This window comes from Musca vetustissima, unplaced genomic scaffold (assembly GCF_032173495.1).
Source record: "Musca vetustissima isolate MV318-11 ecotype Yass unplaced genomic scaffold, APGP_CSIRO_Mvet_v1 utg7881, whole genome shotgun sequence".
Taxonomy (NCBI): domain Eukaryota; kingdom Metazoa; phylum Arthropoda; class Insecta; order Diptera; family Muscidae; genus Musca; species Musca vetustissima.
This window is the reverse complement of record NW_026883712.1, coordinates 173,793-191,767: the sequence shown is the minus strand read 5'-3', so window position 1 is coordinate 191,767 and position 17,975 is coordinate 173,793. Positions and strand designations below refer to the sequence as shown.

Below are 17,975 nucleotides of genomic sequence, written 5' to 3'. Positions count from 1 at the left end.
TTGTAAAAAGTTCTGATGTATATGCCGTTGAAGGTGAGATTTGTAATAGCTTCGTTCCAGAAACTGATAAATCCAAGCTCGTGTAGTCTTTGGAAAAAATATTTCTTTTTTAATAATACAAACACGAGGAATCAAAAAAAATATTATCTGAAAAATCCAAGGAATCCACGAATTCCTTCTTTAGTCCCGAAATCGGCTATCCTTTTTGGGTTATGTAGAAGATGTTGGTTTAATGTTATCTTAGAGATTTGTAATAGGTTCGTTCCAGATATTGGAAAATCCCAGCTCGTGGAGTCTTTGGAAGAATATTTTTTAATATTCTCTGAAAAATTCCAAGCTTGTGGAATATTTCCTTAGTTCCAAAATCGGGTATCCTTTTCAGGTTATGTAAAATATGTTGGTTTTATTTTATGATAGGTGATTTTTTAAAGGAACTGAAAATCCTAGGTCGTGAAGACTTTGGAAAAAATATTTTTTTAAAAAACAAACACGAGGAACCTTGAAAAATATTCTCTGAAATATTCCAAGCTTGTGGATTCCTTCCTTAGTCTATCCTGTTAAGGTTATGTAGAATATTTCGAGGGTTTTTTAGGGTTTAATCACCTGTTGAGAAGTTCAGTCCAAGAGATTTCGGAAGATGTTTCAAGAACAAATAAAAACATAAGGGCATCCAAAAGTCTTTTGAATTAAAACCTGTTCACAAGCATTCAAAATCTTTTCAAAAACTTTTATTTTATTTATTGAGATCAAAAATTGATTGGTTTTTGGTATACATGGCCAAAAAATCGGAATTTTTTGATTCTGATAGTAGATAGGTAATCAACAATATTATAATTAGTCCGGAAATTATAATTTTCGGTCGGAAAGAATGTTTTTGAGAACAAAGTCTGGTTAATCACCTGTTGAGGAGTTCAGTCGAAGTGATTTCGAAAGGCATCCAAATGTATTTTGCATAAAGCACTAATATAAGCTATTCAAAATATTTTTAAAAACTTGTATTTTTTCATGTGTTTACAATTTTAGGGATTTGAAATAATTTATTGAGAACAAAGATTGATTCATTTGTAGTGTACATGGCCAACAAATCGGGATTCTGCTTAATTGCCTGTTGAGGAGTTCAATCGAAGAGATTTCAAATAAAAAAGTAAAGGCCGTCTTTTGAAAGCAAACATATTGGAAAGAATTCAAAATTAAAAAATTTCACTTTTTGTGTGTCTCCGATATTTAGTTCTAAAATTCTCCCAATAGTAATTTTTCATTATAGACGTTTGAAAACAATTTATTGAGAACAAAAATTGATTAATTTCTTAATCATTTTTTTTCATATTAAAAAAATAAAATTATTGTCAAATCCTTTCAAAAACAAAAAAAAAACATTTATTTTCCCTATTAGTAATTTGTTTTTTATCTTCGATTTTATATGGTCATAAAAATCCCCTAGGCAATAAACAAATTGGGAAATAATACCGTTCAGAAAGAATTTATTGAGAACAAAGATGGATACATTTCTTAAGAGTTCAGAGGAGTTGAGGAATTTTATCGATTAGGGGTTTCTTTTTTGCAAATTGAAGAAAACCCTGAAAGGTCATCCGAAGGAATTTTGAATTGGTACAGATTAAAAATCTGATAATAGTTATTTTGATTATAGACGTTTGGAAAGAATTTGTTGAGAACAAAGATTGATTTATTTATGGAGATGACAACTTAAAAAAAAGGTGACGGTGGTTCTAGTCTTCCAAATTAAAAATCTTTTCAAAAACATTTATTTTTTTAATTTTAATTTGGGAAATAATGTTCAGAATTTTTGATTGCAACTTGGAAATAATTTATTGAGAACAAAGATTGATACATTCCTTGAGAGTTGCGAGTGAGCTCCTGTTGAGGAGTTTGTTCGATTAGGGGTTTCTTTCTTTTGCAGATCGAAAAAAAACCGAATGGTCATCCAAAAGAATTTTAAATTCGGATTATTGTATTTCAAAATTTCTAATCTTTCTTTAATTTGCAAATTCCAATTCCATAACCAGTTGATTATCATCTAATTTAAATGCATTCAAGTAAAAATGTTACATTAGACACGTTTCGCGATTACATTTTCATCAAATATGATCTCATTTTCATTTTTCGCAGCCAGTGTTTCTCGCAGCAATAGTTTGTTTCTTTTTATCAGTTTGCCATTAATGGGTAGCATAAAAAAACAAACGGTAAATTATATTTTTCCAGCTAACTTTTCAATTAATCAATAAATTTTGTATTTCATTTCGTATTTTTTTTTCGCCGTACAGTAAGTCTTATCTATTTCAATTAGTTAAACTTGTTCACACTTTATGCTAAAAAATAATAACAGTGAAGAAGAAAAACAAAAAACCTTCTATAAATTTACAAATGAAACTAGAATCTATGTGAGTATGTTTATCTGTATGGCAAAAAGAAAAAAAAACAATGGAGATAAACATTATCTTGTTATAATTACGTCAAAAAATATTGTACAACTTAATAATACTATATACACTTTATTACACTGGGTAACAAAATAGATTTTTGTAGGTCAAAATTGTGTACTTAAAACTAACATTGAGTCCACATATTACTTTTTTGGCCTTGGATTTTTTTTTTTGGTAATCCTTTTTAAATTTAGAATTTTTTTCAAAATCTCTGCCATAGAATTTTGTTGCCTTGTGTAATTAACATTATCTATTTGCTAACAATTTAATGGTGTTAAAGGCATACTTTATTTATTTTCTTAAGAATATTTTTTTCTCATTTTTTTCCCATTCTCGTTAATTACCCAGACATGAACAATTAGTATATTTATGAATTTTTGTTGATAATCAGCGATTGTGAAATGGGAGTGCAAGAAATAAAGAATTGCAATAAATTAACAAAGAAGGTTACAGAACACAGTGAATATGTACTTCAAATATTCAGGTCAATTTGGAAGGTTTGACTTACGGCAATCTTAAAGATTAAATGGATATATATTTTTTCTCTGTTTGTCCTTGACACAACTCTCTTGTACCACTGTCAGAATCAGTAGCATTTAGTAGAAATGAATTTACTATATGGGGAGAAAAACGCAAATGGCGCCCAACATATTTTGTTGTAGCAAAAATTATAAGGGACGCCCAAGATATACTCAAAATGTACAATAATTTATTGAGAACAAAAACTGATTCATGAAATGGTCCAGTTGCCAGCAATGGAAATAATGTAAGTTGCGCCCAAAAAAGAGCATATATAGGTTTTGTCAAGATTTGCAATAATTGAGAAAAGTAAAATAATTTCGTCCACTTTATTTGAGTGTAGGTCTTCGGGCAAAATTATGGAGGAAAACAATTGATAGATTCCTTGAGGGCCTATGTCTTCGAAATAATTTATTGAGAACAAAAATTGATTAATTTTTACTAATGGGGAAAATTAAAATAATAATTATTGAGAAGAAAAATTGATGGATTTCTTTGGTTCGTATAACAGTTACCAAAATCTTCGGTCGCCTTAACCCTTAGAATGTATTTCGAATACACCCAAATATTGGCTATATTATCAAGATTTTACATTTTTTTCTTTAATATTTGTTTGAGTTCTATATCTTGGAAATAATTTATTGAGAACAAAAATTTATTAATATTTTTACGAATGGGGGAAATCTAAAACATAATCTGAAGATAATGTCGTCTAAGTTATATGATTACATAAAAGTTATTGAGAACAAAAATTGTTTGATCACATATCACAGTTGTCAAATTATACCGCTGCCATAACTCTTAGAATGTATTTGACTGTTTCTTCTTAAATGACGCCCAAATATGAGTTGTATTATTAAGATTTTTATTTTTTCTCCCTAACTAATTCACTGTTTTCAATATCAGTCTCACAAAAATAATTACATATATCTATGTTGAAACTTCGCTAAGTAATAACACACACACACACATTTTTCTGCAACACCAATTTTTCGCCTTTACCATTCTATCTTACCCACTATGAAAGTGTTAATTTTTCTCACAACTTCAAAAGCTACACTTCTCCCCCGACTTGGCGTAAAAATTTGCTTAGTTAACGTGATTTTTGTTACGTTAAATGTTTAAGCAATGGTCTCGACTGACTTTATCATGGGATGTGTGGCATGACAGAGGTGTTGCAACACCCAAACACCCTCATTTTAGGCTTTTACGAAATGTACGGTTTGAACGGTCGGTCGGTTGGACGTTCGCTTGTTGGGGTTTGCTTGGCTTGTAAGCTCAACGACTGATTGTTGATGTTGTAATTAAATTGTTGTTGTTGTTGGTAGTCTAGAAATGAAGTTGCAACTTTATTCCAGCTAAAGTGCCTGGCGGCTGGCAGGCAAACAAGCAAATAATTGAATTTCAAACACGTTTTTTACATTTGCGGTTAAACGCCGCTTCAACACCCTCGCAGAGTTTCCATTTGGTGTTTTTTTAATTTTTATTTGCTATTTTATTCTAAGCGATTTTTATTTATTCTTAGCAAACAAATGTGCAAAAATACGGATAAGTGTTTGCACAAGACAAAATGCATGTCGCCTCTTTCATTTTGAATGCCACATAGAGAATTGCAGGGAGCTCCCCTATTCACCAGCAAATATCTAATAGGTTCAAATAAATTCTGCATTTGTATAAGGTTGTTTCCCCTCTTTTCACTTCGATTCCTAGCTATGGTGATAAGAGTTTGCCGAAATGATTACGTGCTGATAAAAAATGTGGCTTCAAGTATTTGCTCTGTCTGTTTTTCGTTCTTTTTTGCATTATGATTTCTTTCCATATTTATTTTCTTTTTCTACCATGCGTGCAAAACGTGTGCCGCCTTTTAAGTTATGATTCGTTATGCCACGCACCTACCTACCTGCCTGTCTGCCCATCGACCTTAAGTCATTTATTATTTACCTTAGATAGAACGCCAGGAATTGCTGAATCCCGTCTGGTACACAGGCAAACAGGTTGGCAGTCAACCAAAAATGGAAGTTATAAGGTGTGAATAACAACAAATACAAGCACTTCGTAGAAGATAATCGCTTAACAATTTAATTTTAATTATTAAAATGGAACATTTGTACTAACGCATACACACCTGATGGTGTCATTTCGTAGTGTAGGGAGAATGGTTTATAGGATAGGTAGTTTAAAACGCACACATTGCGATTTTCGGGATTAGCAAGGGATTTTAATCCACAGAGAATATTTTGCGCGATATTCGCTGTGTAAAATTGTGGATAGAAGATTATGTACAGATTTTTGGCTGATGGGGTAATCGTGTAAAGATCGGGGTGGTAACTACAAGATTTTTCAAAGGTCTTTCGCCAATGGATCATAATTGGTTAGGAGAAAATTTATTGACAACAAAAATTGATATATGTTTTTAAAGGTCTTTTACCCATAGATAATAATTGGTTCGAAGAGAATTTATTGAGAACAAAAATTGATTAATTTATATATGTATTTTCCCCTGAATACTGAAGAGCTCTGCCCAAGAACTAGTAAAAGGTCTGTAAGGGATGAATCTTCCTCAGAATAGATATATTACATTTTTAAGTCTTTTACATACAAATAATTTATCATAGGTGGACTATGAATGCAAAGGCCTTCTATAGACAATGGATATTTTAGTGAGAACAAAAATTTATTTATTTATTAAAAGGAGTTTATTTATATTACTTTTCGAAAACTGAAGAATAATGTAATGTAATAAGTAATTGTGGCGATGGTCCATTCTACTTGAGAAATATATACTTGTTGAACTAGAAACCCTTTTAAATATTCTACAGATAGAAGATCTAGAACAAGTCTACTACACATATTACAGAGATTTTATTGAGAACAAAAATTGATTTATTTATACGTCTGTCATGGAATTTTTCTTTTCTCGCAGACTTCAAAGTTATTCTTGTGATGTTGTGGCATAATTTTACGCACATACATATCTTTTATGTATTATTTTTGATCGAAGAGAATTTATTGAAAACAGAAATTATTATTATTTTTTATGCTTTTAATGGTTTAATTTCTTGAAAAGTGGTTTTTGGTGTTGATCGGAAAGATTTTATTGAGAACAAAAAGTGATTACTTTACTGAGTGAAAGTTACATCGACGACACAAAGCTATGGTCCAATATATGTGCCCTATCTCTGTCTCATTATTATCATGGCGCTTCCTAGCTCTTGAATTGAAAATCCTCCAAGACTCCACAAATGATTCCAAATTCACCCACATTTCAATTTCCTACTTAAGACAAATAATTGTAAAATTATCATTCATAAAATGTGACTTTCCGGTTCATTGATCGATCCGGTCGACTCTACAATAGATTGCCACTTTAAATGATCAAGGCGTCTTAAGTGTTTACACACACAATTGATTGTAGGACTTTCGATGAGCTAATATATACGAAACTTCATGTTACACGCTTGACACAAATACTTAAAATATCATCAAGCAAAAAATAAAATACAAAAAAAGTTCCTGATTATTCTTTAAACGCCCCTCAAGAATTGACTGGCAGAAATTTCCTTCGCATCAATTTCAGCTATAAATTTATAGCAATTAAAATTCCAACAAGACAGAAAACAGAATGCCGCAATGTAATGCAGCGAACGCCAAGGCAATGTCAATTTGGAATCGCTTGCCCCGGGAATAAATGGCCTGTCTGCATGGTCAATCATTCGATGCGAATCACATTGATTGTGTAAACAGATCGCCAAAAAAAAGAACGATATAAAAAATTTGCAATTGGCAGCAAGTTTTATGTTATTGCGGCTAAAGTTGGGTAATTTATTACAAATAAATTCTGAAAACAATTTTCAAAATTGTTTATGCATACATATTCGAAAAAAATTGAAACGGCAAATATGATTCGTTTAAATTTTGGAGATTACGAAATTTTTGTATAAATTCTTTATAGTTTTTGCTAAAGAGCAATATGATTTCCAGAAAAACTAGGAACGCATATAGCCTTACCTCTTCTCTTCCCTCCCCGCCCAAAAGGCGTCTCTCTCTCCAATCTCTCATAAGAGTGCATTATGTTTGTAAATGCCCCAAAATCTATGTCGCCATTAAATTGAGTACAAAATCGGCTGTCAGATTTTGTAGGGGATTTGCATAAGATTGTGGTTGGTGTATTTTTGGTTAGAGGCACACTGCTGCTGCAACACATCGGGCACAAGTGTTTTTTTTGGAAGCATTATTTTGACATTTCGACTGCCGCTGCTGCGGCTGATACTTAATTGACAGTGGTGTTTTGGTGTTTATACCTCTGCCCTCCCCCTTGCATAATGTTTGTTTGTTTTTGTCTGCCTTCAGACATATGTCAGATTCATGTGGTTATTTTTTCTTCTTGGTTTTTTTTCATTTCTTGTTTACTAATAAAATGACAATTTAAAGACACAATTTATTGATTTCCTCTTTAACGTGCTTCGATCGCTTCCCTTGCAAGTTTTTTTTATTTTTGTCAAGAAAACCAAAAACAAAAAGTTTTGTAAACACTTAAAATTCCAGGAATTTTTTTAACAAAATTTCCGGCCATTGGGAATATAATGCGTTTTTGATTATTGGGGTTTGAAAAACTAACGTTGTGGGAGTTGAATACAATATTTTCGATTATGGGTGTTGGCAAAGATTTATTGAGAACAAAAGTTGATTTTGAAGAAGTTTTGAAGGTTATTTCTAATTTTTAGACTTCCTTTTCTCCGTTAGTTTTGAGTTTCTTTGGAATTACATTATTAGTTTTCTGAATTATTTTTTGGGGAAAATTTATTGAGTACAAAAATTGATTAATTTATAAGCAGTTGTTTCCGAATACGAAGTAAAATTATTTTAAGATTATATTTTTTAATTTCATAAAATTGTACTCAAAAGTGTAGTTTTTGTGGATAATTAAATATTTATAAGGAACAAAATTTAAATATTGATTAGGAACAAAAATTAATTACATTGTTAGGAACAATTGTTAATAATTTTTTTCGCACCAAACATTTTTTCATTTTCAGATATTTTTGAATATTTTATTTTCGTTGAATATTTTATTTTCGTGATTTTATTGAGTACAAAAATTGATTAATAATATATAACATCCAAACTTCTCTACTTAAAATTGTTGTAAGGAAGAGTTCAATTAAGTCTGACCTAAAGCCATAGTCCCGTGATTTTTAAAATGTGGCAATTTTTTATATTATTGAAAATTTGAAATTTATTGAGAACAATAATTAATTAACTTAAATGAAAACATTCTTATACAGCAATTTTGAAATTGTTAATAACTTTTCTTTCATTTTAAATATATTATTGAGAACAAAAATTGATTATTTTATTGAAAGATATTTTAGGGTGATTATTTTTCTTGTGATGTTGTGGCATAATTTTTCGCATATATCTTTTATGTATTATTGTTGGTCGAAGGGAATTTATTGAGAACAAAAATTGATTATGTTTTTGTAAATGCCTTTAATGATTTAATTTCCCGAAGAGAGGTTTTTGGTGTTGTTCGGAAAGAGTTTATTGAGAACACATATTTATTATTTACTAAGTGAATGTTACATCGACGGATAATTTATGCACAAAACTATGGCACAATATTTGTGCCCTATCTCTGTCAATTTTTTTATCTGGCGCTTCCTAACTCTTGAATTGAATATCCTACATCGCTATACAAATGATTCCATATTTCATGTTTTAAGGTGATACTTTTTTACTTCTTATATACAGCCTAGGATGCCCTAATCATGATTTAGCTTGATTAATGTTATAGAATTTGTTTTATGTTTTAATAACAAGTTTATTTGAGTCCGACATTAAGTCACATTCTTGTATTTTTTCATGTGACAAATGTTTTTTTAATAAAAAAATGGAATTTATTGAGAACAAAAATCAATTAATTTCATGGAAGAACAATTTTATTTTAAAGCATCTTCGTCCGTTTTTATTTTATTCAGGCATAACTAGAAACCCTTTTGACCGATATTTCAAAGCTCTCTGATTTAAAGTTTTTTGTTCCATTTCATAGAAATTGCTTTAGTTTACTTCCAGTATTTTCAATGTTTTGTGTTCATACTTTTTTGTGTCTAAGCTTCTCTTCAAAAATAGTATTAATTACAGTTTGCTGTTTAATTTTACGCTTTTTACCTGAATTTTGTTCCATATTTTCCTATTCTATTCATTATTATCGCCATCTCTTTTCAAATTATTTATGCAGCGTAAAATGTTAATGTTTATCTTTTCATGGAATTGTGGTCTCTCCCAATTCGCCGAATTACACATTATTGTGGGGTTTATTTTAGCTATTGCTAGTTTTGGGTTTACTGAATTACCCCTTTTTGATTACCCTGAAATAATTTTGTATGGAATTCTACCACATTACACGCCAGCATTTGAAGTTTAACTTTTTCACTCAAGCGTGGCAAGTATTTTGGAGTTGAATTTCCCCGTAACTTTTTGGACATCCCAAATAACAAACGTGAAACAAAAATTTTAGTTGTTGAACGAAACACGTATTTTTGTTCACTGGCATAAGGGCATGATATTAGATGCTTTGAGGTTATGTGGTCGATTTTCCAAGATAAAAACAAATTGAAGCCATCGGGGTTCATCTCTTTCAACTTGGTTTGACAAGGAATTTTCTAACGCCCAACATGTCTCATAGTAAGATCAGCAAACCTATTTTATTATTTCTTGTTGTCTTTTCAAATTTGCCTAAAAGTTAATTTTTCTTAAGCCAATTAATTTTTTTGTCGGAATACAATCATGATCTAATTGCACATCTTTTATGGAATTGCAAACAAAAAAGATGAGAAATGATTCTGCTCTCTTAATCCGTATATGGATCGAATGCACATTGCATATTCGTGTAAAACGCCCTGTGTGTAAATTGCCTGCAAAACAGGTGAGCCAAACACGACTGGTGCCTTTCTTTGCACATTCTGCACATAAAAAAGGTCACCGTAATTCATTCTTTTCGGACTTTCCCAAACGAACAAGAACATTTTTGTGTAATTATCAACATTTATATTGCCTCGTCCCTATACTCTCTTACTTGTGTAGTGGTATCTTCTTTTGTTTCTCCTACCTTGTGTGAGTGACAGCTGCTACTCTTGGTGTTGTATTCATTTTTTGCACACACCGACCCTTCATGAAGAGAGAGTTAGGTGTGGTGCAATAAATGAGAAAATTATTAGTTAGTGTAGCGGCAGTTACTAAATGACTTGCTGCTCAGCGGGCAAATAAACACGTGGTCATTTTATTTGAAACGAATAACGGTTGGGATGGGAAGGGAAGCAGAGCAACTGGTGATCGAAAGGGCAAATAGAATTTTGCAACCGTTGTGACATTTTAAGCGATTCTCTATTTTCCGTTACAATAAAATTGAACTACTGAGACAGAGAGAAAATGAAAAGCAGAGAGTTTATCGAAATATTTGTACTCCTGAGAGTTTGGACGATAACTTCATACTCCCAGAGTAATTTGAACCATATTTAAAGTTGTGCAAATTTATTACAAATAGGAAAAATAGAGGAAACTGAAAATGAATGGCTGAAGAACCAATTTCTTGTATAATTTATAGCAACGTTCACCAAACAGGCGCCCGTGGGCGCTTTGGGAGAGTACCAATACAATCACAGTATATAACATTTTTTGCTTTGCAATGCTTTAACATATACGATCTGTGCCGAGAGAGCGAAAATTACTCTCCCAACCAAACTATGCGTGTGTCCAACACAATCATAGCAGTTTGCATATGTATTGTTGGCTATCCCTGATTTATAGTATCTTTGATACATCAATCACATATATAATTTTTTTGTAATGTTTTTAATTGCTTGTTTATTCTCTTGTTTTTTCTTTTCAGGTAAGTACCTTAATCTCACAACATTAAATATTTATTGGAAAGGAGGAATTCACCTTTACTAGTAGCTCAAATATAACTCGTCAGCAGTGTTTTGATGGTTTGGATCCCAGAGGAAGTGTGTGAGAAACGTTTATCAATGTCGTAGATTGTTTTCTCCCATCCCGAAGAGGATATACTGATAAAAATAACAATACAAGACTCATATTAATTCTAAATAAGAACCTAGTGAAAATCGAGCCTCTTAACATCAAGGAATTGAACCACAGGAGAGCTGAACTTGTGCTTCATACGGATAGTATAACTATAATTGTAGTTTATACTATTTTAAATATTTTAGGAACGAACGTCTGAGAAAGGTTTGCAGGACAAGATTCATTTAAGGCCCGATGTATAGAACTTTGGAAGATCAAATCTATTTGTAATATTATCGAAGCGAAGTTATTTGCCAAAGATGTTTTCATTGACCAACTCTGAATGTAAGAAGTTCGAGAGAGGTAAAATATCAAGCTAGTTGATAGAGATCTTTAAAAAACGATATCTTAAATCTATTTCGCTTTGTAAGATTAACTTGTTGTGTTCCATAGCGAGACCAGATACCAAGGATTGGAATTCTTGGACCGTTGTAAGACTAACTAAATCAAAAGTATTTGCCAAAGATGTTTTCATTTATTCACGACGAAATTTGAAGACGATTAAATAAGATGAATAAGCTAATTCTGAGTACCATTTCACATATTGTGTGCTCCATATTGAAACCAGATTTCAAGGATTAATATTCTTGGACCGTTGTATTTGCCATCAAAAGTATTTGCCAAAGATGTTTTCATTTATTCACGACGAAGTTCGCAGGGTACAATAAGCATACAGTTAACACTGGAGGTAAAAGCCAAAAGCTTATATTTATTATTCCGGAGAAGGCAAGGTGCTCCCAGCATTAAAGGTACTAATCAATTTCCGAATCCTCGAATTATAATAGTTATAACTATAAACAAAATCTAATTCCGCTCGAATTAAAATGAAGTTAGATCTGAAGATCATCTTCCTAGAAATTGCAATTGCATACTGAACAATTGCCACAGAATTTTTTTAGGATCTCTTTTTCATGTGATAAGTTAAGTATCTGAGAATTTTGTTGGGAGCCAGCTAGAATAGTTTTTGATTGGTGGCCAATGACTTTGAAAAAGGGAAACCAAATGTAGGTCCACGAACAGTTTATGATTCAAGTCTATCGGCTTCGCTTTGCAAATTTGAGTGTATTAGATCTATGTTGGGCGCCTACTAGAATACTTTTTAATATAAAGCTATAAAAATAGTTTGTTCAATTGTACATTGAAAACTAGTCCCATGATTTTTTTCATGATTCTTCTTTTAATAAATATTTATCTGTCTGGAAGTCCCCATGTTCTGAAAAACATTCAGGACCCTTTAATTATTAAAGGGTATGACAAGGAGTAGGGATTTTTAAGAATAAATTATAATTTATACGATAAAAAGATCTCGGGATCGTTTTACAAAAATTGTGTGTACTAGACCCATGTTGGGCGCCAATTAGAACAGTTTCTGATAAAAGACAATCAGATTCACGTGATAAGTTAAGTATCTGAGAATTTTGTTGGGAGCCAGCTAGAATAGTTTTTGATTGGTGGCCAATGACTTTGAAAACTTGGCCACAAAGACTCACGTTGGGCGCCACACATAATATATTTTTCAATATGAAGCTATTTAAACGCTTTGGAGCTAAGATGAACAGTTACTTTCAATTCAATTATCTAAATTTTTTAGCGAACACAAATGTTTCGTGTGTTGCTTTAACCTTCCCCTCTATGACTTGACTTCAATGGCCAAAAATAAATATTTGTCCTTTTTATATTTAACCCAAGTCAACAGTATGCCAAACAAAAAATCGTACACACACACGATATCTAAGCCAGACATCCGTCAATATTTCAACGCAAAGTTTTTTTTCTTGTTTGGTTTTGCTTTGCGACAAATGTTTCGAATGAAATATTTTTTGGGGCCAAAAAAAGAGCGTTTTCAAGCATTCAAATTTGAAATGTGTGTGTGCTATATCTTTACATACAAATATTGTCAAGATTAATCGTAACGAATGGAGTGTAAAAAGGTTGTTACCTCAATGCAAACAATTTCAAATCGTTTCGTTGTGTGTTTTTTTCTTTTGGTTTTGGGTTTTGGCCACTTTTTGTTGGCTTGAAGAACCAACAACCAAAATAGCGATAAAAGATATCTTGTTTATATTGTCTAACCGCCTGCCTGCTTGCCAGCCTGACTGTTGTTTGCATGTCTAGTGGAGGAAAAAAGAAACCCAGCATCAACAACAAATCTATTTCGAAAAGGGAAGGAATTTCTTGTTGCTGATGATGATAACCTAATGTGATGAAATATTTTATGGCACACGGCACATAACACCACACAACTAAGCCAATATTTAAATAAAGATTTCCAAATGCATTCGCTCGAGACAAACAAATGACTATAGACATTAGAAGATCTATCGCGCTCTGAAAACAAATGATATGGCATTCTGTAATGTCTGTGTTTTATTTCCAAAAAGAAAAAATCTTTGTTGACGTCAAAGACCTAATGAAATCGACAGCAGATCCCAAAAAATCTTTTTTGTGGAGGGTTTTTTCTTCATTACCAAAAAAAAAAGAATTTCAAGTATCTGTTTTTTGTAACTTTTGGGAAAAATATAAACGAAATGGAACAAAATTCCAACAAGTGTGTTGAAATCTTAAACACATGTTTTCCAGAATTTTTGTGGTAATTAATTATTTTCCTCTCTCTCAAGGGAATGAAACAAAATTCCAACTTTTTTCAGAAGTTCAATTGGGAAATGTTGAATTGTTTGCTGCGTATTTTGTAAATAATTAAATTTTCTTGTTATGCTGTGTTTACATTGCTGTTATTTTTTCAATAATGATTTCAATAATAAGCTTTTTTTGGTATTGAAAACCGCAAGCAAACAATTTCAAAACTCCCAAATGTCATTGACTTGACACATGGAGTATTTACTTGTTTTTGTTTTTTTATTATCGACCATTGAGGACCCACAAAATTAACCAAACAGAATTGCCAGAGAACAATGACTAGCAGCAGAAGTGGCATTTTGTTGTCATAGCCACAGCTGCTGTCATATTTTTTTCTGCTGTTGTTTTTTTTTACTTTTGCAGAAAAGTCTAAAAATGCAAAATCAACCACTCCACTCCACACACTCCAACAAAATGTCATTTACCAACAGCAAATGTCACAAACAAAAAAACAACTAACTGCTACGGTTCACTGAAATTTTGCCGGGCGAAATAATGGCGAAAAAACTGCAAAATTTGCAAAACAACAAAACCATAATTGGACACGTTTTCCTTGGCTGTAGGTTTTTTTTGACGGTTTTGTTTTTGTGGTGGCTAAGGAGAAGTAGAGAAAAAAGAAACCGAAAAGCAAATATCAAATTTCCTTAGAAATAAATAAGGAAATTTTGTAATTTTTTTGAAATTATTTCATAACGTTTTTTGGTGTCCGTTAATTGTTTAAAATTATGGGTATTTATTGTATAATTAAAATTATAGCGCCCAACGTGGGTATTTAGACAGTCTTAAGAAGTGAAAAAAATATATTTTAGGGGATTTTTTTTTATTTTAAGATCTTCACAGTTCAAGAGAACAAAATAATTTTGTCTGGCGAAGAGTAATTTGGCGGCCAACTTGGCGATAACAGTTGCAACAGTGAAAAATTCGAATTAATGGCGCCCAACGTGGGTCACGAGCTTTTTTGGAAGCCATTAGAATTAAAAAAAATATGTTGGAGTTTTTTTTTAATTTAAAAATCTTTACAGTTCAACAGAACAAATTAATTTTGTCTAAAGAGGAGTAATTTGGCGCCCAACTTGGGGATAACAGTTGCAAGTGAATATACGAAGAATAAATTAGTCTACTAGAAATACGAAGGCAATTGGGTTTCCGTTAATTGTTCAAAAATTGTGGGTATTTATTATACAATTAGAAATAATGGCGCCCAACGTGGGTATCACGAGCTATTTAGGGAATCTTTAGAAGTGACGAAAATATTTGTTGGGGGATTTGTTTTTATAAAGATCTTCACAGCTCAATTTAATTGTGTCTGACTAAGAGCATTTTGGCGCCCAACTTTGCGATAATAGTTGCAAGTGAAAATATGAGAAAACAATTTCTTTAATAGAGATGAGTAATAGGGTTTCACAAAAAAAAAAAAAAAACCGAAACGAAACGATTATCAAATCTTAGGAAGCAAGCTGACACCTCAGTTATTCCCTCCGAACCCATAGAAGTCCTGATGAAAAATAGCAGTACATGACTCATATTAAATCTGAATAAGAATTTAATAATGGTTGTTTCTTTGCGCTTCATTCGGAAAAATAACTATAATTGTAGCTTGTACTATATATTATCTGAAATTAGTGATATTATTCGCATTATGCAATTTTGGTGCCCAACGAGGGACTAATAACCATAAAAATTAAAGAAATCAATACATTTTAAATTCTGGCGCCCAACGTTAGTCAACAAAGAAATAAATATTTCTTTTCTATTAAGATTTATTTATTTTTTTTGCGATCAATACGGACAGAGATGTGATTTTTTTATTCTTTTCATAGAGAATTTTGCTATGCATGAAGTAATGCTAATTGGCGCCCAACGTTTGTCAAAAAATTAAAATTTTTCATTTCGACTATGATTTATTTCTTTTTTGGCGCTTAATACGGACACCAAATTTTTGACCTGAACAATTTTTTTTTGGCGCCCAGTGATAGTCCTCACATCATATCGCAAAATTCTGTCCTGACTTCATATCCCAAAATTCTGTTTTGAATTTTGTTAATTGAGCTTCAATCCCTTGTTGAATTCAGTGTCAAGGTGTGAAACTAATTTTCTTGACTTTTTCACAATTTATGGCGCCCAATGTAGATCCTCTGGAAATATCAAAAGATGTGTCAATCTTTTGTTGTGTTTAGAGTCATGGTGTGAAACTGATATTCTTACCTTTTTTCACAATTTATGGCGGCCAACGTAGGTCAAAAAATTGTATCTCTGGATTTTAATTTATTGGCGTCTAATGCGCTTTCAACGATAATTTATGCTTTTGAACTCCTTTATTAAATTTATAACATGTGTGTTCTTCGTTTTCTCGTCTTAATATTAAATCACTGACCTTTCAAAAATATATGGCGCCCAACGTGAATACTAGACAATAAACCAAAAAAGTAACTAATTTGTGTTTTCATATTTTATTTCATAATTTATTGGTGTCTAATGCGTGTCCCACCATATTTTATACCCATCAACACTGTTACCGTCATATAAAGCTCTCATAGAAGCTGTGGCGCCCAGTGTGGAATGAAAATGTTTTATTATTTTTTACAATGTTTTAGAATTACCTTAATACAGGATTTATGGCACAACTTCAAATCATATGATCAACATCGATAAATTGTACAGTTTAGGGACCGACGTGAATACAACAATCTCAAAGTTTCATTACTAAGAAGGGTTTTTAACTTTTTGGCGGCCATATATGTTCCTTACAGACAATTTCAAATCCTGCCAAAATATCCCAAAATTCCGCTTTCAAAATTTTTTCCACCAGAATCAATCCCTTATTGATTCAGAATCAAGTTGAGGACTTCATTTTTATATTCGAATATTAATGAGTTTCATTTTCGACTTTTATTCTTATAATTAATCGCCGTCTAATGTGGTCCTAGCTCATTTTATACCTTTTAATTTCTGTCACACCTTTATGGAATATTTGGCGCCCAATATGAGGTATAGACGAACTTGTTTCATTCTTCTCGGATGTGATATAGACTTCCGTTACTATATATTTGATGACGTCCAATAAGTGGGGTCGATGTGTTCTCTAATTCCAATATTCAATAATGTTTGTATGGCGCCCAACGTGAGTAATGAAAGACCAAAATTTTGTTATGGATGGTGTGTTTTCTTTTGCATTATTTTATGGCGCCCAAATGCCGAATTTACTCCTTGGAATCATGTTTTTAATATCCTTCCCTTTTAGAATTTTTGGTGCCCAATGTGGTTTTTCCTATTAATTTTTTCCTTCTTCTCTTTTTGCAAAATAACTTATTTTCTTCTTCTTCTTCGCAAGTTAACAACTTTTCGTTAAAACTTGTCAATTTCTTAGGAATGTTTAAACATACACAGTAATTGTGTATTTATTCGCCACATATATGTATGTGTGTGTGTAAGTCTTTGTAGAAAATAACATTCTCATGTTGACGATGGATGACAAGCACATACCACATTGTTTACTTATTGTCAGTTAAAAGGGCCTATATGCCACATACCACCACAAAAAAAGACAACAACAATAACATCAACAACAACAAAATTGAATCCTATTTTCTAGACAATAATCATCATCCTCTTTTGAAGTTGAAAAAAAAACAACTAAGTGCATATCATCTCCTCGTTTGTCGTCTACATGGCATCGTGGTTCTTCTTCTCTTTTCTCAAGAACAAACTGAATAAGAAGAAGAAGGCAAAAGAAACAATGAAACGGAAAATATACAATGCAATTGCCAGCAATTGTTTAACTAAACAAATTAACATACCTTGATAGGTGTACCTTTTGACTAGACCTAGGAATGCAAGGCAATTACATACAAAGAGAGATACAGAGGGGGAGAGGTTGGGAGATATGCAGGAAGAGAGATGTCGAATAATCATCATTATTAGCAAACACATGCAATGGTCTGGAATGCATTGGTTCTTGCAGCAATGTTAACATTGAAAAATTTGTAAGAGGGAGAGAAAGAGAGAGAGAGTGAGGGGAGCTAGGGAGGTAGGAAAAAAGACACAACAAAACAATCAACAACATTGTGATCGATCGATGAGAATTGATCGTTGTTGTTGTTATTATTGTTTTGTTCTTCGTCTTTCTTCATAAATAACTTAAGTAAAGCGCAAGGGCCCTTCTCTCATCTTATGTGTATCTGTGTGTGTATGGTTTCTTGTTGTTGTTCTTGTTTACTCCTTGTTAATGAAAATGCTTGTTATTATTTTTTAAAACAAAGTTCTTGGGTATTGTGTTCTTCGGCTCTCTGTTAAAAGAAG

General features: G+C 32.0%; 1 protein-coding gene across 1 annotated transcript in view; it reads left to right on the top strand.

The window, feature by feature from the left end:
* LOC133330700 (serine-rich adhesin for platelets) overlaps positions 1 to 17,975 on the top strand; it is a 186,789-nt gene that overhangs the window by 1,199 nt on the left and 167,615 nt on the right. The gene's annotated exons all lie outside the window — the stretch shown is intronic.